The sequence below is a fragment of the Ascaphus truei genome, unplaced genomic scaffold, assembly GCF_040206685.1.
Source record: "Ascaphus truei isolate aAscTru1 unplaced genomic scaffold, aAscTru1.hap1 HAP1_SCAFFOLD_1261, whole genome shotgun sequence".
In the NCBI taxonomy this organism is placed as follows: Eukaryota; Metazoa; Chordata; class Amphibia; order Anura; family Ascaphidae; genus Ascaphus; species Ascaphus truei.
This window is the reverse complement of record NW_027454134.1, coordinates 64591-89316: the sequence shown is the minus strand read 5'-3', so window position 1 is coordinate 89316 and position 24726 is coordinate 64591. Positions and strand designations below refer to the sequence as shown.

General features: G+C 43.2%; 3 long non-coding RNA genes across 3 annotated transcripts; all 3 read left to right on the top strand.

The window, feature by feature from the left end:
* The first annotated feature begins 2623 nt into the window (after window positions 1–2623).
* LOC142475547 (uncharacterized) lies at window positions 2624–7685 on the top strand. The gene is made up of 4 exons (XR_012790992.1): window positions 2624–2721; window positions 3964–4074; window positions 6456–6575; window positions 7596–7685. It is a non-coding gene; the product is annotated as an uncharacterized LOC142475547 (long non-coding RNA).
* A 1465-nt stretch (window positions 7686–9150) lies between these two features.
* Window positions 9151–13090, top strand: LOC142475548 (uncharacterized). Its single transcript, XR_012790993.1, has 3 exons — window positions 9151–9239; window positions 10484–10594; window positions 12979–13090. It is a non-coding gene; the product is annotated as an uncharacterized LOC142475548 (long non-coding RNA).
* Window positions 13091–19583: 6493 nt separating this feature from the next.
* Window positions 19584–23504, top strand: LOC142475549 (uncharacterized). Its single transcript, XR_012790994.1, has 3 exons — window positions 19584–19652; window positions 20884–20994; window positions 23393–23504. It is a non-coding gene; the product is annotated as an uncharacterized LOC142475549 (long non-coding RNA).
* Window positions 23505–24726: the final 1222 nt, after the last annotated feature.

Sequence of the window (24726 nt, the reverse complement as noted above, 5' to 3'; positions counted from 1 at the left end):
ACTAATACATCTTGTAGATTGCCTTTACAGTGTGATGTCATTGATTCAGTAGATTGTGTGCAGACCAGGACTGCAGTACAGTGTCACTCACATGGATGACTTGCGTGGTAGAAGCTCAAGAACAAGGATGTCAAACTCCAGTCCTCGAGGGCAGCAAACAGGCCAGGTTTTCAGGATATCCCTACTGAAAACCTGGCCTGTTTGGGACCCTCGAGGACTGGAGTTTGACATGCATGCTCTAGACGGAGCACAGCTGTGGGTGGGAGGTGGATTTGCTTTGCATCAAATGGTTTGGAGCAAGGTTTATTGTATCATAATAACAATGCAATGCTTAACTTTTATTTCAGGAGGGATGACTGCAGAACAGAAGTGAATATTGAAGCCATGTGTTCCTTTTCTTGCAAAAGAGAAAATTTGAAGGACAGTTGAACAGAATGAAAATTACTACACAGAGACAGATAAGCAATGTGTATATTTCTCATTTGCCATTTAGTATTTGTCGTTTTATTGACTCCACACAATCCAGCTGCTACGGGTTTCACATTGAACATTTTCATCTCTACTCTACCCCTTCCTGTGATCTGAACCATGCAAGTTTTCATTGATTCAATACATCATGAGTAGAGTGTGGCTACAGTATGAAGTAAAGACCCAAGGACCACATCTACTACCATTCATAACAAGAACATGTGCAGTAGCGCACAGCTGCAGTTCTATGTGATTGTTATGAAAGGTTGAGGTGGTTCAATTCTATGAATCTGGAGTGGGATGGATCCTGTTTGCATCACATGGTTTCATCTAGGCCAGTAGATTATATAACTCTCAGTACAGGTTACACATGGCATCAGTATTAGTGATGTAAAGAGGAGGAAAGCTTCAATGTGGAGTACAAAGCCAAGTAATGTTGAAGTTACTCCTTTTACCATTTACTTGGTCAGTCTGTACTGTCTACTCCCCACACAGCTGCTAAGGGTCTTCCATTTTAAATACTTTCACCTCCTATTCTGCACTGCTTTGCTGCCCATTATTTAGAAATGCGTTCCAGTCATGTTTACCACTCTGAATCTCTCTGCAGTCATTGATTCAGCACATCATGGGTAGAGCATGGCTACAGATACAGCAAGCTATTATTATTTTACCGGCTGATCACCCATAATATTGCATTAAAACATAGAATATCACTTAATTTCCAAAAGATTCAGTGATGCTGATAATGCAGAATCTCACAACATTTCCCATCATAATGCCATAATGCACCAGAGGAAGAAATAATCCTTGCTATATCTGTACATTGTGTGACGTATTACCTCCATGACCATTGATAGCAAGTACATCTTCTGTATAGAGCGGCTGTGTTATGATGCAGTTATTGATCATCATTGACATAATCACAAGAATCTTATGCAAAGGGAAATTGTCCGCAGCGAAGTGAGATGTGTGCCTGTTTTAAGTCCTCCAGCTTAACGCCCCTACACCTCCCACTACACAGACATACTTACTTATGCATACACTGACATCTGGCATACCTACACACACCCCAGGGCCACTTCCTTCCCCTGATGTCAGGGAGAGGATGGGCATGCAGAGTGCAGTAAGTCTCCACGTTACTCTGGCCAACAGTCTTGGCCTACCCCCAGCATCTGTCACCCACAACATCTGTTCCCTCCTTGTAAAGTGCTGAACTATCTCACCTGGGTCAGTGCTATAGCTGATCACAGTGCCCGATCATGATGTCACTGTGACAGGCAGCAGTGCAGATTGACCGGTCAATCAATGCAGTGCCGCACCATATGCACTAAATGAGATTTCCGTGCCCCCTGTCAGGTTACTCCCTGGGCAGTGACCCTGCTCACCCCCTCCCCTAGTTCCACCTCTGACCACAATTATCTCTCTTGGAGAGTGTAGCAAATTGGTGTTGGTGGAATCTCACCTCTGCCATGCATGGTCACAATCTGGGCACAGGACCCAAATAGTGGGCAATGTGGCACTTCTTACAGTAGAGAATAAGTAACTATATTCTTTACTTGTGTATTAAGGACCTTATTTGCATTAAAATTCAGTCCCCATGGGACCAAGACTTTCTGGCTTACTGAACAAAGTGGAATTATTTCGTAGAGGGTGGAGAATTGTATTTTATCTGAAATTACCCCCTCTGCACAAAATACAAACAATTATACACATACATGTACCTTGTGGAAGTTGTTGCCCTCTATCTTCCTGTGGTCTCTCCCTGTTTCTCACCGTGCCTCCTCCCATTTCCTTGCACCTCTGCGTCTCCGCATATATCCCTATACTCAGAGCCGGCTCCGGTCAGTGACATGGGATGCCCAAATATGAGCATATCCATACATGGGCATCCATGCCACTGACCGGAGCCCACTCTGTTGCGGATATGGAGAGAGACTGGGAGATTTACATCCCCTTATAATTCATATGGTGCATAGTACCGGCACGTATTGTTTTACCGTTACTGTGTACCTTCCTACTTTCACACTGGTACAGTATGTGCTGCAGTGGGACTGAGAGGGATATATTGGTAACACATAGTCATTGTTGGGGGAATTCAATCCATTTTGAAAATAGTAATGCAATGTTTTATACTTTTTTTTTTTTGCAGTAATGAAGAATGAAAAAGTTCTGTTAAAATTGAATTGGAGGTGAACTGGAATCATCATCAACTCTGCACCAGTGTGAATTGATGTTCTTTAATGTTCTGATAAGGTACATGCAACATCTCTTCCTCAACCCCTACACCACTCTCTGCCTCTTGCCTCTCTCTCTCCACCTCCCTGCTAAGCGTATTAACCCATCTAATGTAATCCACATTCCATGTCTCACTTTACTCTTCACTTCTCACGTGCCCTCTGGAATGTCTGCTCTCTGACTAACAAGGTCTATTTGTACATGACCTCTTCTGCTCTCATCATCCACCACTTCTCATTCCCCTCACCCCTGTCCTACTAGATACCTCAGCTTAATTGAACTCTCTCCTCTGACATCTACCCTTATCTCTAACCTCTCCTCACTTTCTGCTTAAACTAACTATCTTGTTAACTTTTACAATGCTATCATCTCCTCCTCCTCCCTCCTCCTCCCTCCTCCCTCCTCCATTATATATTTATATGCCCCTTCTAGGCTCTGACACACTCATCCCTCTAAGGCCATGATTATCATGGGCACATGCTTGGTCATCCACAGTGCGTGCGAGCGATGCAGAGCCGCCTCGGACCTCAGTGCAGGGATTGCTGCATACCCCAGCATCTGTCACCCACAAACAATACACACACTAATACTCCCCACAATACACACTATAATACCTCCTCAATACTAATCTCTCCAATAATATTATAGCTCCAAACACAATATACACAACACCCTTACACAAGATACACAATCTAGTACTCTCCTCTGCACCTCTACACACAATATAATACTCCCACACACACAATATACACACTACCCTCCTACCCCCATAAAATACAACCAATAATACACACACACTTTGTGGATGTTGGGACCAGCTCCCGGCATGCACCAGTGAAAGAGAGAGGCCAGCAGAAGCTCGGAAGAACTCCCTCTCTCCATCCGTGCCTCCCTCCGTTTCCCATCTTCTCCCTGTCTCTCTCCCTCCCTTTCCTTGCATCTCCCTGCGTCTTTACGTATACCCAGTCAGTGACGGCTCTGGTCACGTGATGCCTTAATATGGGCTTATCCATATATGTTCATCCACGTCACTAATGTGATGCCCGCACTGTTGCGGAGCTGGTACTTACGACGCGCACTTATTGTTTTATCAGTACTGCGTACCTGACTCTACCGGCCTACTTTCAACACTAGTACAATAAGTGCTTCACTACGAGTGAGTGGGGAATATTGGCATCACACAGTCACTGTTGAATATGCCATTCAATCCATTTTGAAAATAGTAATGCAATGTGGTTTTGTTTTGTTTGCTTTTTGCAGTAATGAAGAATGGATAAGTTATATTAAAATTAAATTGGAGGGGAACTGGATTCAGCATTTCATCATGAACTCTGCACTTGTGAGAATTTATCTTCTTGAATGCCCTGACAGGTACACGCAACTTTAAGACTATAATCTGCTGTGCAAGCTTTCGTGCTATACCTCCCCCTCAGGTTTTGATTTATACATTTGCTCCCTCAAGTCATGTCCTCTAATATTTGAAAGCTCTCTCCTAGCATTTTCTCTCTACCACAGAACGTCATCCCAATGTAACCTCTCTCTTGTTCTCTCTGCTTGCTGTTTCCTCACTCCTCTGTTAAACTTTTCTAATTTCTCTAACTTCCACACTCCTGCTTTTATCCACATGTTCTCTTTCCTTCCCCTACCTTTGCATGTGTCTACACACTGCACCATTTGTACAGACCTCTATTGCAGCTATTTCTGCACTGCTCAATGAAAAGCACTCTTTAATATCCTATTCTCTGTGCCCCCTCTCTCTGCGCCCCCTCTTTTGGCGCCTCCTCTCTCTGCGCCCCCTCTCTCTGCGCCTATCTGTCTCATTCTCTCTACGTCCCTCTCTCTCTACATAGAGCTATCTCTGTCTCTCTCTACACCTATCTCTGTGTCTCCTTCTATGTTTGCTGATGTGTGGGATATCTCTTATAATCTTGAACCTGCTCATATACACATCGGGCCTCCCTGCTAAGAGTGTTAACCTATCTAATGTAATCCACATTCCTTTCCTTACTTTTCTCTTCCCTTCTCCTATGCCATCTGGAATGTCCGTTCTCTGACTAACAAGGCTCTAGTTGTACATGACCTCTTCTGCTCTCATCATTCACAATCAGTCATTCCCCTCACCCCATCTTACCTGTCCCACTGATTTGCCTCTGCTTAATTAAACTCTCCTCTGACATCTACTCTAACCTCTCTGCTCTCTCTCTCTTTCCGCTTAAACTAACAATCTTATTAACTCTTACAATGCTATCCTCCTATCTATATGCCCCCTCTAGGCTCTGACACACTTGTCCCTCTAGCCCACACCCTTGGCTAAATTCCCAAACATGTTCATCACACTTCCACTCGCTGTTCTTAATGCCTATGAAGGAAATCACACAATTGATATTTGATTTTTCTACAGTAAAAATGTCTCCAGTCCTGTATAAAGCTGCTCTCTGGGGCCAAACCACACTACTTTTTTTTCACATTCATCAACACTCAAATTTAATTTACGCTGTCTTTTTTTCCCTGTATTTGACTCCCTCCACTAACCTTCTCCTCACACTTGCCATCCTTCCTTCACTTCTCCTCAAGCATTTGACTACTTCAGAGGCAAGGTGGATGCCACCCACAAGGAGATTCCTTCTGTCCCTTCCCCCTTCTCTCCTTCTACCTAATTCTCCTTCTGCATTTGACTCCTTTTCTTCTCTTACAGAGCTGGAAGCTAATCATCTTCTCTTCTCCCTCTACCACATGCCCTCTAGATCGTATCCCCTCACACCTTACTGCATCGATTAGTCCCCACTCTCACCCACATCTTCAATTCCTCCCTATTCTCTGGCTCTTTACCCTCTTACTTTAAGCCTGTAGTGGTCACCCTTTTCTCAGAAACAACCTACACCCTATGTGCCTTACTAACTACCGCCCTGTATCCCTCCTGCTGTTTGTCTCCTAATTGCTAGAATGTCAACATTCTTAAATCACATTCCCTCCTGGATCCTTTACAACCTGCCTTTCGTACAGCTCGTTCTACAGACTGTGCTTAAAGCAAATTCCCAAGGTCACTTTTCCCTACTAATCCTACTTGATCTATCTGCTGCGTTTGATGCTCTCAATCACTCTCCTCCTTCATATTCTAAACTCTCTCTTGGTATCCGTAACACAGTTCTATCCTGGTTTTCATCATAACTTTCCTGTCACACATTCTCCATCTCTGTTGCTAACATGTCTTCGTCTTCTATTGATCTGTCTGTGGGTATACATCAGGGCTCTGTTCTGAGATCTCTCTTTCTCTCTACATACTATCATTTGGTGACCTCATCAACTCTTTGTGACAATCCTATAAATAACAAATACAAATATCAGGTCATGGGAATAAGTGATTTGGACATAAAAGTAACATTTCGGAAGTGTGGACAACTAATACATCTTGTAGATTGCCTTTACAGTGTGATGTCATTGATTCAGTAGATTGTGTGCAGACCAGGACTGCAGTACAGTGTCACTCACATGGATGACTTGCGTGGTAGAAGCTCAAGAACAAGGATGTCAAACTCCAGTCCTCGAGGGCAGCAAACAGGCCAGGTTTTCAGGATATCCCTACTGAAAACCTGGCCTGTTTGGGACCCTCGAGGACTGGAGTTTGACATGCATGCTCTAGAAGGAGCACAGCTGTGGGTGGGAGGTGGATTTGCTTTGCATCAAATGGTTTGGAGCAAGGTTTATTGTATGTATTATCATAATAACAATGCAATGCTTAACTTTTATTTCAGGAGGGATGACTGCAGAACAGAAGTGAATATTGAAGCCATGTGTTCCTTTTCTTGCAAAAGAGAAAATTTGAAGGACAGTTGAAGAGAAGGAAAATTACTACACAGAGACAGATAAGCAATGTGTATATTTCTCATTTACCATTTAGTATTTGTCGTTTTATTGACTCCACACAATCCGGCTGCTACGGGTTTCACATTGAATATTTTCATCTCTACTCTACCCCTTCCTGTGATCTGAACCATGCAAGTTTTCGTTGATTCAATACATCATGAGTAGAGGGTGGCTACAGTATGAAGTAAAGACCCAAGGACCACATCTACTACCATTCATAACAAGAACATGTGCAGTAGCGCACAGCTGCAGTTCTATGTGATTGTTATGAAAGGTTGAGGTGGTTCAATTCTATGAATCTGGAGTGGGATGGATCCTGTTTGCATCATATGGTTTCATCTAGGCCAGTAGATTATATAACTTTCAGTACAGGTTACACATGGCATCAGTATTAGTGATTTAAAGAGGAGGAAAGCTTCAATGTGGAGAACAAAGCCAAGTAATGTTGAAGTTACTCCTTTTACCATTTACTTGGTCAGTCTGTACTGTCTACTCTCCACACAGCTGCTAAGGATCTTCCATTTTAAATACTTTCACCTCCTATTCTGCACTGCTTTGCTGCCCATTATTCAGAGATGCGTTCCAGTCATGTTTAGCACTCTGAATCTCTCTGCAGTCATTGGTTCAGCACATCATGGGTAGAGCATGGCTACAGATACAGCAAGCTATTATTATTTTACCGGCTGATCATCCATAATATTGCATTAAAACATAGAATATCACTTAATTTCCAAAAGATTCAGTGATGCTGATAATGCAGAATCTCACAACATTTCCCATCATAATGCCATAATGCACAAGTGGGAGAAATAATCCTTGCTATATCTGTACATTGTGTGACGTATTACCTCCATGACCAATGAGAGCAAGTACATCTTCTGTATAGAGCGGCTGTGTTATGATGCAGTTATTGATCATCATTGACATAATCACAAGAATCTTATGCAAAGGGAAATTGTCCGCAGCGAAGTGAGATTTCAGCCCCCAAACGTCTGTAATATTAATGCAATGTCTTACTTTTGTTGCAGTGAACACTGAAGAGACGGATCTACTACAACACTGTACAGGATGAGCATACGCTACAAGCAGCAAAATGATCTTGCAGTTGACAGTATGTTGTTCTGGTAATGTGCACAATTATTATTTATGGGCTACACACCACAGTGCTGGACATATTCTGTTAACTTCAACTCTACTCCTAACATGGAGATGTCTTCCTGGTGTTACTGATTCAGTACATCATATGCACAGTGTGGTTATGATATGATGGATTGATTTAATGAACCCACCAACCAATGATGACATCTGCATCATCTTCTGTAAAGTGCAGCTACAGCATGATATTATCAGCATTTGGTGCGGTATAATCAGAGGTATCTATGTGCTTTTGTGCCTGTTTTAAGTCCTCCAGCTTAACGCCCCTACACCTCCCACTACACAGGCATACTTACTTATGCATACACTGACATCTGGCATACCTACACACACCCCAGGGCCACTTCCTTCCCCTGATGTCAGGGAGAGGATGGGCATGCAGAGTGCAGTAAGTCTCCACGTTACTCTGGCCAACAGTCTTGGCCTACCTCCAGCATCTGTCACCCACAACATCTGTTCCCTCCTTGTAAAGTGCTGAACTATCTCACCTGGGTCAGTGCTATAGCTGATCACAGTGCCCGATCAGGATGTCACTGTGACAGGCAGCAGTGCAGATTGACCGGTCAATCAATGCAGTGCCGCAACATATGCACTAAATGAGATTTCCGTGCCCCCAGTCAGGTTACTCCCTGGGCAGTGACCCTGCTCACACCCTCCCCTAGTTCCACCTCTGATCACAATTATCTCTCTTGGAGAGTGTAGCAAATTGGAGTTGGGGGAATCTCACCTCTGCCATGCATGGTCACAATCTGGGCACAGGACCCAAATAGTGGGCAATGTGGCACTTCTTACAGTAGAGAATAAGTAACTTTATTCTTTACTTGTGTATTAAGGACCTTATTTGCATTAAATTCAGTCCACATGGGACCAAGACTTTCTGGCTTGCTGAACAAAGTGGAATTGTTTCGTAGAGGGTGGAGAATTGTATTTTATCTGAAATTACCCCCTCTGCACAAAATACAAACAATTATACCCATACAAGTACCTTGTGGAAGTTGTTGCCCTCTATCTTCCTGTGGTCTCTCCCTGTTTCTCACCGTGCCTCCTCCCATTTCCTTGCACCTCTGCGTCTCCGCATATATCCCTATACTCAGAGCCGGCTCCGGTCAGTGACATGGGATGCCCAAATATGAGCATACCCATATATGGGCATCCATGCCACTGACCGGAGCCCGCTCTGTTGCGGATATGGAGAGAGACTGGGAGATTTACATCCCCTTATAATTCATATGGTGCATAGTACCGGCACGTATTGTTTTACCGGTACTGTGTACCTTCCTACTTTCACACTGGTACAGTATATGCTGCAGTGGGACTGAGAGGGATATATTGGTAACACATAGTCATTGTTGGGGGAATTCAATCCATTTTGAAAATAGTAATGAAATGTTTTTTACTTTTCTTTTTTTTCAGTAATGAAGAATGAAACATTTCTGTTAAAATTGAATTGGAGGTGAACTGGATTCATCATCAACTCTGCACCAGTGTGAATTGATGTTCTTTAATGTTCTGATAAGGTACATGCAACATCTCTTCCTCAACCCCTGCACCACTCTCTGCCTCTTGCCTCTCTCTCTCCACCTCCCTGCTAAGCGTATTAACCCATCTAATGTAATCCACATTCCATGTCTCACTTTACTCTTCACTTCTCACGTGCCCTCTGGAATGACTGCTCTCTGACTAACAAGGTCTATTTGTACATGACCTCTTCTGCTCTCATCATCCACCACCTCTCATTCCCCTCACCCCTGTCCTACTCGATACCTCAGCTTAATTGAACTCTCTCCTCTGACATCTACCCTTATCTCTAACCTCTCCTCACTTTCTGCTTAAACTAACTATCTTGTTAACTTTTACAATGCTATCATCTCCTCCTCCTCCCTCCTCCTCCTCCCTCCTCCTCCTCCCTCCTCCATCATATATATGCCCCTTCTAGGCTCTGACACACTCATCCCTCTAAGGCCATGATTATCATGGGCACATGCTTGGTCATCCACAGTGTGTGCGAGCGATGCAGAGCCGCCTCGGACCTCAGTGCAGGGATTGCTGCATACCCCCAGCATCTGTCACCCACAAACAATACACACACTAATACTCCCCACAATACACACTATAATACCTCCTCAATACTAATCTCCCCAATAATATTATAGCTCCAAACACAATATACACAACACCCTTACACAAGATACACAATCTAGTACTCTCCTCTGCACCTCTACACACAATATAATACTCCCACACACACAATATACACACTACCCTCCTACCCCCATAAAATACAACCAATAATACACACACACTTTGTGGATGTTGGGACCAGCTCCCGGCATGCACCAGTGAAAGAGAGAGGCCCGCAGAAGCTCGGAAGAACTCCCTCCATCCGTGCCTTCCTCCGTTTCACATCTTCTCTCTGTCTCTCTCCCTCCCTTTCCTTGCATCTCCCTGCGTCTTTACGTATACCCAGTCAGTGACGGCTCTGGTCACGTGATGCCTTAATATGGGCTTATCCATATATGTTCATCCACGTCACTAATGTGATGCCTGCACTGTTGCGGAGCTGGTACTTACGACGGGCACTTATTGTTTTATCAGTACTGCGTACCTGACTCTACCGGCCTACTTTCAACACTAGTACAATATGTGCTTCACTACGAGTGAGTGGGGAATATTGGCATCACACAGTCACTGTTGAATATGCCATTCAATCCATTTTGAAAATAGTAATGCAATGTGGTTTGGTTTTGTTTGCTTTTTGCAGTAATGAAGAATGGAAAAGTTATATTAAAATTAAATTGGAGGGGGACTAGATTCAGCATTTCATCATGAACTCTGCACTTGTGAGAATTTAACTTCTTGAATACCCTGACAGGTACACGCAACATTAAGACTATAATCTGCTGTGCAAGCTTTCGTGCTATACCTCCCCCTCAGGTTTTGATTTATACATTTGCTCCCTCAATTCATGTCCTCTAATATTTGAAAGCTCTCTCCTAGCATTTTCTCTTTACCACAGAACGTCATCCCAATGTAACCTCTCTCTTGTTCTTTCTGCTTGCTGTTTCCTCACTCCTCTGTTAAACTTTTCTAATTTCTCTAACTTCCACACTCCTGCTTTTATCCACATGTTCTCCTCTTTCCTTCCCCTACCTTTGCATGTGTCTACACACTGCACCATTTGTACAGACCTCTATTGCAGCTATTTCTGCACTGCTCAATGAAAAGCACTCTTTAATATCCTATTCTCTGGGCCCCCTCTCTCTGCGCCCCCTCTTTTGGCGCCTCCTCTCTCTGCGCCCCCTCTCTCTGCGCCTATCTGTCTCATTCTCTCTACGTCCCTCTCTCTCTACATAGAGCTATCTCTGTCTCTCTCTACACCTATCTCTGTGTCTCCTTCTATGTTTGCTGATGTGTGGGATATCTCTTATAATCTTGAACCTGCTCATATACACATCGGGCCTCCCTGCTAAGAGTGTTAACCTATCTAATGTAATCCACATTCCTTTCCTTACTTTTCTCTTCCCTTCTCCTATGCCATCTGGAATGTCCGTTCTCTGACTAACAAGGCTCTAGTTGTACATGACCTCTTCTGCTCTCATCATTCACAATCAGTCATTCCCCTCACCCCATCTTACCTGTCCCACTGATTTGCCTCTGCTTAATTAAACTCTCCTCTGACATCTACTCTAACCTCTCTGCTCTCTCTCTCTTTCCGCTTAAACTAACAATCTTATTAACTCTTACAATGCTATCCTCCTATCTATATGCCCCCTCTAGGCTCTGACACACTTGTCCCTCTAGCCCACACCCTTGGCTAAATTCCCAAACATGTTCATCACACTTCCACTCGCTGTTCTTAATGCCTATGAAGGAAATCACACAATTGATATTTGATTTTTCTACAGTAAAAATGTCTCCAGTCCTGTATAAAGCTGCTCTCTGGGGCCAAACCACACTACTTTTTTTTCACATTCATCAACACTCAAATTTAATTTACGCTGTCTTTTTTTCCCTGTATTTGACTCCCTCCACTAACCTTCTCCTCACACTTGCCATCCTTCCTTCACTTCTCCTCAAGCATTTGACTACTTCAGAGGCAAGGTGGATGCCACCCACAAGGAGATTCCTTCTGTCCCTTCCCCCTTCTCTCCTTCTACCTAATTCTCCTTCTGCATTTGACTCCTTTTCTTCTCTTACAGAGCTGGAAGCTAATCATCTTCTCTTCTCCCTCTACCACATGCCCTCTAGATCGTATCCCCTCACACCTTACTGCATCGATTAGTCCCCACTCTCACCCACATCTTCAATTCCTCCCTATTCTCTGGCTCTTTACCCTCTTACTTTAAGCCTGTAGTGGTCACCCTTTTCTCAGAAACAACCTACACCCTATGTGCCTTACTAACTACCGCCCTGTATCCCTCCTGCTGTTTGTCTCCTAATTGCTAGAATGTCAACATTCTTAAATCACATTCCCTCCTGGATCCTTTACAACCTGCCTTTCGTACAGCTCGTTCTACAGACTGTGCTTAAAGCAAATTCCCAAGGTCACTTTTCCCTACTAATCCTACTTGATCTATCTGCTGCGTTTGATGCTCTCAATCACTCTCCTCCTTCATATTCTAAACTCTCTCTTGGTATCCGTAACACAGTTCTATCCTGGTTTTCATCATAACTTTCCTGTCACACATTCTCCATCTCTGTTGCTAACATGTCTTCGTCTTCTATTGATCTGTCTGTGGGTATACATCAGGGCTCTGTTCTGAGATCTCTCTTTCTCTCTACATACTATCATTTGGTGACCTCATCAACTCTTTGTGACAATCCTATAAATAACAAATACAAATATCAGGTCATGGGAATAAGTGATTTGGACATAAAAGTAACATTTCGGAAGTGTGGACAACTAATACATCTTGTAGATTGCCTTTACAGTGTGATGTCATTGATTCAGTAGATTGTGTGCAGACCAGGACTGCAGTACAGTGTCACTCACATGGATGACTTGCGTGGTAGAAGCTCAAGAACAAGGATGTCAAACTCCAGTCCTCGAGGGCAGCAAACAGGCCAGGTTTTCAGGATATCCCTACTGAAAACCTGGCCTGTTTGGGACCCTCGAGGACTGGAGTTTGACATGCATGCTCTAGAAGGAGCACAGCTGTGGGTGGGAGGTGGATTTGCTTTGCATCAAATGGTTTGGAGCAAGGTTTATTGTATGTATTATCATAATAACAATGCAATGCTTAACTTTTATTTCAGGAGGGATGACTGCAGAACAGAAGTGAATATTGAAGCCATGTGTTCCTTTTCTTGCAAAAGAGAAAATTTGAAGGACAGTTGAAGAGAAGGAAAATTACTACACAGAGACAGATAAGCAATGTGTATATTTCTCATTTACCATTTAGTATTTGTCGTTTTATTGACTCCACACAATCCGGCTGCTACGGGTTTCACATTGAATATTTTCATCTCTACTCTACCCCTTCCTGTGATCTGAACCATGCAAGTTTTCGTTGATTCAATACATCATGAGTAGAGGGTGGCTACAGTATGAAGTAAAGACCCAAGGACCACATCTACTACCATTCATAACAAGAACATGTGCAGTAGCGCACAGCTGCAGTTCTATGTGATTGTTATGAAAGGTTGAGGTGGTTCAATTCTATGAATCTGGAGTGGGATGGATCCTGTTTGCATCATATGGTTTCATCTAGGCCAGTAGATTATATAACTTTCAGTACAGGTTACACATGGCATCAGTATTAGTGATTTAAAGAGGAGGAAAGCTTCAATGTGGAGAACAAAGCCAAGTAATGTTGAAGTTACTCCTTTTACCATTTACTTGGTCAGTCTGTACTGTCTACTCTCCACACAGCTGCTAAGGATCTTCCATTTTAAATACTTTCACCTCCTATTCTGCACTGCTTTGCTGCCCATTATTCAGAGATGCGTTCCAGTCATGTTTAGCACTCTGAATCTCTCTGCAGTCATTGGTTCAGCACATCATGGGTAGAGCATGGCTACAGATACAGCAAGCTATTATTATTTTACCGGCTGATCATCCATAATATTGCATTAAAACATAGAATATCACTTAATTTCCAAAAGATTCAGTGATGCTGATAATGCAGAATCTCACAACATTTCCCATCATAATGCCATAATGCACAAGTGGGAGAAATAATCCTTGCTATATCTGTACATTGTGTGACGTATTACCTCCATGACCAATGAGAGCAAGTACATCTTCTGTATAGAGCGGCTGTGTTATGATGCAGTTATTGATCATCATTGACATAATCACAAGAATCTTATGCAAAGGGAAATTGTCCGCAGCGAAGTGAGATTTCAGCCCCCAAACGTCTGTAATATTAATGCAATGTCTTACTTTTGTTGCAGTGAACACTGAAGAGACGGATCTACTACAACACTGTACAGGATGAGCATACGCTACAAGCAGCAAAATGATCTTGCAGTTGACAGTATGTTGTTCTGGTAATGTGCACAATTATTATTTATGGGCTACACACCACAGTGCTGGACATATTCTGTTAACTTCAACTCTACTCCTAACATGGAGATGTCTTCCTGGTGTTACTGATTCAGTACATCATATGCACAGTGTGGTTATGATATGATGGATTGATTTAATGAACCCACCAACCAATGATGACATCTGCATCATCTTCTGTAAAGTGCAGCTACAGCATGATATTATCAGCATTTGGTGCGGTATAATCAGAGGTATCTATGTGCTTTTGTGCCTGTTTTAAGTCCTCCAGCTTAACGCCCCTACACCTCCCACTACACAGGCATACTTACTTATGCATACACTGACATCTGGCATACCTACACACACCCCAGGGCCACTTCCTTCCCCTGATGTCAGGGAGAGGATGGGCATGCAGAGTGCAGTAAGTCTCCACGTTACTCTGGCCAACAGTCTTGGCCTACCTCCAGCATCTGTCACCCACAACATCTGTTCCCTCCTTGTAAAGTGCTGAACTATCTCACCTGGGTCAGTGCTATAGCTGATCACAGTGCCCGATCAGGATGTCACTGTGACAGGCAGCAGTGCAGATTGACCGGTCAATCAATGCAGTGCCGCAACATATGCACTAAATGAGATTTCCGTGCCCCCAGTCAGGTTACTCCCTGGGCAGTGACCCTGCTCACACCCTCCCCTAGTTCCACCTCTGATCACAATTATCTCTCTTGGAGAGTGTAGCAAATTGGAGTTGGGGGAATCTCACCTCTGCCATGCATGGTCACAATCTGGGCACAGGACCCAAATAGTGGGCAATGTGGCACTTCTTACAGTAGAGAATAAGTAACTTTATTCTTTACTTGTGTATTAAGGACCTTATTTGCATTAAATTCAGTCCACATGGGACCAAGACTTTCTGGCTTACTGAACAAAGTGGAATTGTTTCGTAGAGGGTGGAGAATTGTATTTTATCTGAAATTACCCCCTCTGCACAAAATACAAACAATTATACCCATACAAGTACCTTGTGGAAGTTGTTGCCCTCTATCTTCCTGTGGTCTCTCCCTGTTTCTCACCGTGCCTCCTCCCATTTCCTTGCACCTCTGCGTCTCCGCATATATCCCTATACTCAGAGCCGGCTCCGGTCAGTGACATGGGATGCCCAAATATGAGCATACCCATATATGGGCATCCATGCCACTGACCGGAGCCCGCTCTGTTGCGGATATGGAGAGAGACTGGGAGATTTACATCCCCTTATAATTCATATGGTGCATAGTACCGGCACGTATTGTTTTACCGGTACTGTGTACCTTCCTACTTTCACACTGGTACAGTATATGCTGCAGTGGGACTGAGAGGGATATATTGGTAACACATAGTCATTGTTGGGGGAATTCAATCCATTTTGAAAATAGTAATGAAATGTTTTTTACTTTTCTTTTTTTTCAGTAATGAAGAATGAAACATTTCTGTTAAAATTGAATTGGAGGTGAACTGGATTCATCATCAACTCTGCACCAGTGTGAATTGATGTTCTTTAATGTTCTGATAAGGTACATGCAACATCTCTTCCTCAACCCCTGCACCACTCTCTGCCTCTTGCCTCTCTCTCTCCACCTCCCTGCTAAGCGTATTAACCCATGCCCTCTAGATCGTATCCCCTCACACCTTACTGCATCTCTTAGTCCCCACTCTCACCCACATCTTCAATTCCTCCCTATTCTCTGGCTCTTTACCCTCTTACTTTAAGCCTGTAGTGGTCACCCTTTTCTCAGAAACAACCTACACCCTATGTGCCTTACTAACTACCGCCCTGTATCCCTCCTGCTGTTTGTCTCCTAATTGCTAGAATGTCAACATTCTTAAATCACATTCCCTCCTGGATCCTTTACAACCTGCCTTTCGTACAGCTCGTTCTACAGACTGTGCTTAAAGCAAATTCCCAAGGTCACTTTTCCCTACTAATCCTACTTGATCTATCTGCTGCGTTTGATGCTCTCAATCACTCTCCTCCTTCATATTCTAAACTCTCTCTTGCTATCCGTAACACAGTTCTATCCTGGTTTTCATCATAACTTTCCTGTCACACATTCTCCATCTCTGTTGCTAACATGTCTTCGTCTTCTATTGATCTGTCTGTGGGTATACATCAGGGCTCTGTTCTGAGATCTCTCTTTCTCTCTACATACTATCATTTGGTGACCTCATCAACTCTTTGTGACAATCCTATAAATAACAAATACAAATATCAGGTCATGGGAATAAGTGATTTGGACATAAAAGTAACATTTCGGAAGTGTGGACAACTAATACATCTTGTAGATTGCCTTTACAGTGTGATGTCATTGATTCAGTAGATTGTGTGCAGACCAGGACTGCAGTACAGTGTCACTCACATGGATGACTTGCGTGGTAGAAGCTCAAGAACAAGGATGTCAAACTCCAGTCCTCGAGGGCCGCAAACAGGCCAGGTTTTCAGGATATCCCTACTGAAAACCTGGCCTGTTTGGGACCCTCGAGGACTGGAGTTTGACATGCATGCTCTAGAAGGAGCACAGCTGTGGGTGGGAGGTGGATTTGCTTTGCATCAAATGGTTTGGAGCAAGGTTTATTGTATGTATTATCATAATAACAATGCAATGCTTAACTTTTATTTCAGGAGGGATGACTGCAGAACAGAAGTGAATATTGAAGCCATGTGTTCCTTTTCTTGCAAAAGAGAAAATTTGAAGGACAGTTGAAGAGAAGGAAAATTACTACACAGAGACAGATAAGCAATGTGTATATTTCTCATTTACCATTTAGTATTTGTCGTTTTATTGACTCCACACAATCCGGCTGCTACGGGTTTCACATTGAATATTTTCATCTCTACTCTACCCCTTCCTGTGATCTGAACCATGCAGGTTTTCGTTGATTCAATACATCATGAGTAGAGGGTGGCTACAGTATGAAGTAAAGACCCAAGGACCACATCTACTACCATTCATAACAAGAACATGTGCAGTAGCGCACAGCTGCAGTTCTATGTGATTGTTATGAAAGGTTGAGGTGGTTCAATTCTATGAATCTGGAGTGGGATGGATCCTGTTTGCATCATATGGTTTCATCTAGGCCAGTAGATTATATAACTCTCAGTACAGGTTACACATGGCATCAGTATTAGTGATTTAAAGAGGAGGAAAGCTTCAATGTGGAGAACAAAGCCAAGTAATGTTGAAGTTACTCCTTTTACCATTTACTTGGTCAGTCTGTACTGTCTACTCTCCACACAGCTGCTAAGGATCTTCCATTTTAAATACTTTCACCTCCTATTCTGCACTGCTTTGCTGCCCATTATTCAGAGATGCGTTCCAGTCATGTTTAGCACTCTGAATCTCTCTGCAGTCATTGGTTCAGCACATCATGGGTAGAGCATGGCTACAGATACAGCAAGCTATTATTATTTTACCGGCTGATCACCCATAATATTGCATTAAAACATAGAATATCACTTAATTTCCAAAAGATTCAGTGATGCTGATAATGCAGAATCTCACAACATTTCCCATCATAATGCCATAATGCACAAGTGGGAGAAATAATCCTTGCTATATCTGTACATTGTGTGACGTATTACCTCAATGACCAATGAGAGCAAGTACATCTTCTGTATAGAGCGGCTGTGTTATGATGCAGTTATTGATCATCATTGACATAATCACAAGAATCTTATGCAAAGGGAAATTGTCCGCAGCGAAGTGAGATTTCAGCCCCCAAACGTCTGTAATATTAATGCAATGTCTTACTTTTGTTGCAGTGAACACTGAAGAGACGGATCTACTACAACACTGTACAGGATGAGCATACGCTACAAGCAGCAAAATGATCTTGCAGTTGACAGTATGTTGTTCTGGTAATGTGCACAATTATTATTTATGGGCTACACACCACAGTGCTGGACATATTCTGTTAACTTCAACTCTACTCCTAACATGGAGATGTCTTCCTGGTGTTACTGATTCAGTACATCATATGCACAGTGTGGTTATGATATGATGGATTGATTTAATGAACCCACCAACCAATGATGACATCTGCATCATCTTCTGTAAAGTGCAGCTACAGCATGATATTATCAGCATTTGGTGCGGTATAATCAGAGGTATCTATGTGCTTTTGTGCCTGTTTTAAGTCCTCCAGCTTAACGCCCCTACACCTCCCACTACACAGGCATACTTACTTATGCATACACTGACATCTGGCATACCTACACACACCCCAGGGCCACTTCCTTCCCCTGATGTCAGGGAGAGGATGGGCATGCAGAGTGCAGTAAGTCTCCACGTTACTCTGGCCAACAGTCTTGGCCTACCTCCAGCATCTGTCACCCACAACATCTGTTCCCTCCTTGTAAAGTGCTGAACTATCTCACCTGGGTCAGTGCTATAGCTGATCACAGTGCCCGATCAGGATGTCACTGTGACAGGCAGCAGTGCAGATTGACCGGTCAATCAATGCAGTGCCGCAACATATGCACTAAATGAGATTTCCGTGCCCCCAGTCAGGTTACTCCCTGGGCAGTGACCCTGCTCACACCCTCCCCTAGTTCCACCTCTGATCACAATTATCTCTCTTGGAGAGTGTAGCAAATTGGAGTTGGGGGAATCTCACCTCTGCCATGCATGGTCACAATCTGGGCACAGGACCCAAATAGTGGGCAATGTGGCACTTCTTACAGTAGAGAATAAGTAACTTTATTCTTTACTTGTGTATTAAGGACCTTATTTGCATTAAATTCAGTCCACATGGGACCAAGACTTTCTGGCTTACTGAACAAAGTGGAATTGTTTCGTAGAGGGTTGAGAATTGTATTTTATCTGAAATTACCCCCTCTGCACAAAATACAAACAATTATACCCATACAAGTACCTTGTGGAAGTTGTTGCCCTCTATCTTCCTGTGGTCTCTCCCTGTTTCTCACCGTGCCTCCTCCCATTTCCTTGCACCTCTGCGTCTCCGCATATATCCCTATACTCAGAGCCGGCTCCGGTCAGTGACATGGGATGCCCAAATATGAGCATACCCATATATGGGCATCCATGCCACTGACCGGAGCCCGCTCTGTTGCGGATATGGAGAGAGACTGGGAGATTTACATCCCCTTATAATTCATATGGTGCATAGTACCGGCACGTATTGTTTTACCGGTACTGTGTACCTTCCTACTTTCACACTGGTACAGTATATGCTGCAGTGGGACTGAGAGGGATATATTGGTAACACATAGTCATTGTTGGGGGAATTTAATCCATTTTGAAAATAGTAATGAAATGTTTTTTACTTTTCTTTTTTTTCAGTAATGAAGAATGAAACATTTCTGTTAAAATTGAATTGGAGGTGAACTGGATTCATCATCAACTCTGCACCAGTGTGAATTGATGTTCTTTAATGTTCTGATAAGGTACATGCAACATCTCTTCCTCAACCCCTGCACCACTCTCTGCCTCTTGCCTCTCTCTCTCCACCTCCCTGCTAAGCGTATTAACCCATCTAATGTAATCCACATTCCATGTCTCACTTTACTCTTCACTTCTCACGTGCCCTCTGGAATGACTGCTCTCTGACTAACAAGGTCTATTTGTACATGACCTCTTCTGCTCTCATCATCCACCACCTCTCATTCCCCTCACCCCTGTCCTACTCGATACCTCAGCTTAATTGAACTCTCTCCTCTGACATCTACCCTTATCTCTAACCTCTCCTCACTTTCTGCTTAAACTAACTATCTTGTTAACTTTTACAATGCTATCATCTCCTCCTCCTCCCTCCTCCTCCTCCCTCCTCCATCATATATATGCCCCTTCTAGGCTCTGACACACTCATCCCTGTAAGGCCATGATTATCATGGGCACATGCTTGGTCATCCACAGTGCGTGCGAGCGATGCAGAGCCGCCTCGGACCTCAGTGCAGGGATTGCTGCATACCCCCAGCATCTGTCACCCACAAACAATACACACACTAATACTCCCCACAATACACACTATAATACCTCCTCAATACTAATCTCCCCAATAATATTATAGCTCCAAACACAATATACACAACACCCTTACACAAGATACACAATCTAGTACTCTCCTCTGCACCTCTACACACAATATAATACTCCCACACACACAATATACACACTACCCTCCTACCCCCATAAAATACAACCAATAATACACACACACTTTGTGGATGTTGGGACCAGCTCCCGGCATGCACCAGTGAAAGAGAAAGGCCCGCAGAAGCTCGGAAGAACTCCCTCCATCCGTGCCTTCCTCCGTTTCACATCTTCTCCCTGTCTCTCTCCCTCCCTTTCCTTGCATCTCCCTGCGTCTTTACGTATACCCAGTCAGTGACGGCTCTGGTCACGTGATGCCTTAATATGGGCTTATCCATATATGTTCATCCACGTCAGTAATGTGATGCCCGCACTGTTGCGGAGCTGGTACTTACGACGGGCACTTATTGTTTTATCAGTACTGCGTACCTGACTCTACCGGCCTACTTTCAACACTAGTACAATATGTGCTTCACTACGAGTGAGTGGGGAATATTGGCATCACACAGTCACTGTTGAATATGCCATTCAATCCATTTTGAAAATAGTAATGCAATGTGGTTTTGTTTTGTTTGCTTTTTGCAGTAATGAAGAATGGAAAAGTTATATTAAAATTAAATTGGAGGGGGACTAGATTCAGCATTTCATCATGAACTCTGCACTTGTGAGAATTTAACTTCTTGAATACCCTGACAGGTACACGCAACATTAAGACTATAATCTGCTGTGCAAGCTTTCGTGCTATACCTCCCCCTCAGGTTTTGATTTATACATTTGCTCCCTCAATTCATGTCCTCTAATATTTGAAAGCTCTCTCCTAGCATTTTCTCTTTACCACAGAACGTCATCCCAATGTAACCTCTCTCTTGTTCTTTCTGCTTGCTGTTTCCTCACTCCTCTGTTAAACTTTTCTAATTTCTCTAACTTCCACACTCCTGCTTTTATCCACATGTTCTCCTCTTTCCTTCCCCTACCTTTGCATGTGTCTACACACTGCACCATTTGTACAGACCTCTATTGCAGCTATTTCTGCACTGCTCAATGAAAAGCACTCTTTAATATCCTATTCTCTGTGCCCCCTCTCTCTGCGCCCCCTCTTTTGGCGCCTCCTCTCTCTGCGCCCCCTCTCTCTGCGCCTATCTGTCTCATTCTCTCTACGTCCCTCTCTCTCTACATAGAGCTATCTCTGTCTCTCTCTACACCTATCTCTGTGTCTCCTTCTATGTTTGCTGATGTGTGGGATATCTCTTATAATCTTGAACCTGCTCATATACACATCGGGCCTCCCTGCCTCTGCCTCCCTGCTAAGAGTGTTAACCTATCTAATGTAATCCACATTCCTTTCCTTACTTTTCTCTTCCCTTCTCCTATGCCATCTGGAATGTCCGTTCTCTGACTAACAAGGCTCTAGTTGTACATGACCTCTTCTGCTCTCATCATTCACAATCAGTCATTCCCCTCACCCCGTCTTACCTGTCCCACTGATTTGCCTCTGCTTAATTAAACTCTCCTCTGACATCTACTCTAACCTCTCTGCTCTCTCTCTCTTTCCGCTTAAACTAACAATCTTATTAACTCTTACAATGCTATCCTCCTATCTATATGCCCCCTCTAGGCTCTGACACACTTGTCCCTCTAGCCCACACCCTTGGCTAAATTCCCAAACATGTTCATCACACTTCCACTCGCTGTTCTTAATGCCTATGAAGGAAATCACACAATTGATATTTGATTTTTCTACAGTAAAAATGTCTCCAGTCCTGTATAAAGCTGCTCTCTGGGGCCAAACCACACTACTTTTTTTTCACATTCATCAACACTCAAATTTAATTTACGCTGTCTTTTTTTCCCTGTATTTGACTCCCTCCACTAACCTTCTCCTCACACTTGCCATCCTTCCTTCACTTCTCCTCAAGCATTTGACTACTTCAGAGGCAAGGTGGATGCCACCCACAAGGAGATTCCTTCTGTCCCTTCCCCCTTCTCTCCTTCTACCTAATTCTCCTTCTGCATTTGACTCTTTTTCTTCTCTTACAGAGCTGGAAGCAAATCATCTTCTCTTCTCCCTCTACCACATGCCCTCTAGATCGTATCCCCTCACACCTTACTGCATCTCTTAGTCCCCACTCTCACCCACATCTTCAATTCCTCCCTATTCTCTGGCTCTTTACCCTCTTACTTTAAGCCTGTAGTGGTCACCCTTTTCTCAGAAACAACCTACACCCTATGTGCCTTACTAACTACCGCCCTGTATCCCTCCTGCTGTTTGTCTCCTAATTGCTAGAATGTCAACATTCTTAAATCACATTCCCTCCTGGATCCTTTACAACCTGCCTTTCGTACAGCTCGTTCTACAGACTGTGCTTAAAGCAAATTCCCAAGGTCACTTTTCCCTACTAATCCTACTTGATCTATCTGCTGCGTTTGATGCTCTCAATCACTCTCCTCCTTCATATTCTAAACTCTCTCTTGGTATCCGTAACACAGTTCTATCCTGGTTTTCATCATAACTTTCCTGTCACACATTCTCCATCTCTGTTGCTAACATGTCTTCGTCTTCTATTGATCTGTCTGTGGGTATACATCAGGGCTCTGTTCTGAGATCTCTCTTTCTCTCTACATACTATCATTTGGTGACCTCATCAACTCTTTGTGACAATCCTATAAATAACAAATACAAATATCAGGTCATGGGAATAAGTGATTTGGACATAAAAGTAACATTTCGGAAGTGTGGACAACTAATACATCTTGTAGATTGCCTTTACAGTGTGATGTCATTGATTCAGTAGATTGTGTGCAGACCAGGACTGCAGTACAGTGTCACTCACATGGATGACTTGCGTGGTAGAAGCTCAAGAACAAGGATGTCAAACTCCAGTCCTCGAGGGCCGCAAACAGGCCAGGTTTTCAGGATATCCCTACTGAAAACCTGGCCTGTTTGGGACCCTCGAGGACTGGAGTTTGACATGCATGCTCTAGAAGGAGCACAGCTGTGGGTGGGAGGTGGATTTGCTTTGCATCAAATGGTTTGGAGCAAGGTTTATTGTATGTATTATCATAATAACAATGCAATGCTTAACTTTTATTTCAGGAGGGATGACTGCAGAACAGAAGTGAATATTGAAGCCATGTGTTCCTTTTCTTGCAAAAGAGAAAATTTGAAGGACAGTTGAAGAGAAGGAAAATTACTACACAGAGACAGATAAGCAATGTGTATATTTCTCATTTACCATTTAGTATTTGTCGTTTTATTGACTCCACACAATCCGGCTGCTACGGGTTTCACATTGAATATTTTCATCTCTACTCTACCCCTTCCTGTGATCTGAACCATGCAAGTTTTCGTTGATTCAATACATCATGAGTAGAGTGTGGCTACAGTATGAAGTAAAGACCCAAGGACCACATCTACTACCATTCATAACAAGAACATGTGCAGTAGCGCACAGCTGCAGTTCTATGTGATTGTTATGAAAGGTTGAGGTGGTTCAATTCTATGAATCTGGAGTGGGATGGATCCTGTTTGCATCATATGGTTTCATCTAGGCCAGTAGATTATATAACTCTCAGTACAGGTTACACATGGCATCAGTATTAGTGATTTAAAGAGGAGGAAAGCTTCAATGTGGAGAACAAAGCCAAGTAATGTTGAAGTTACTCCTTTTACCATTTACTTGGTCAGTCTGTACTGTCTACTCTCCACACAGCTGCTAAGGATCTTCCATTTTAAATACTTTCACCTCCTATTCTGCACTGCTTTGCTGCCCATTATTCAGAGATGCGTTCCAGTCATGTTTAGCACTCTGAATCTCTCTGCAGTCATTGGTTCAGCACATCATGGGTAGAGCATGGCTACAGATACAGCAAGCTATTATTATTTTACCGGCTGATCACCCATAATATTGCATTAAAACATAGAATATCACTTAATTTCCAAAAGATTCAGTGATGCTGATAATGCAGAATCTCACAACATTTCCCATCATAATGCCATAATGCACAAGTGGGAGAAATAATCCTTGCTATATCTGTACATTGTGTGACGTATTACCTCAATGACCGATGAGAGCAAGTACATCTTCTGTATAGAGCGGCTGTGTTATGATGCAGTTATTGATCATCATTGACATAATCACAAGAATCTTATGCAAAGGGAAATTGTCCGCAGCGAAGTGAGATTTCAGCCCCCAAACGTCTGTAATATTAATGCAATGTCTTACTTTTGTTGCAGTGAACACTGAAGAGACGGATCTACTACAACACTGTACAGGATGAGCATACGCTACAAGCAGCAAAATGATCTTGCAGTTGACAGTATGTTGTTCTGGTAATGTGCACAATTATTATTTATGGGCTACACACCACAGTGCTGGACATATTCTGTTAACTTCAACTCTACTCCTAACATGGAGATGTCTTCCTGGT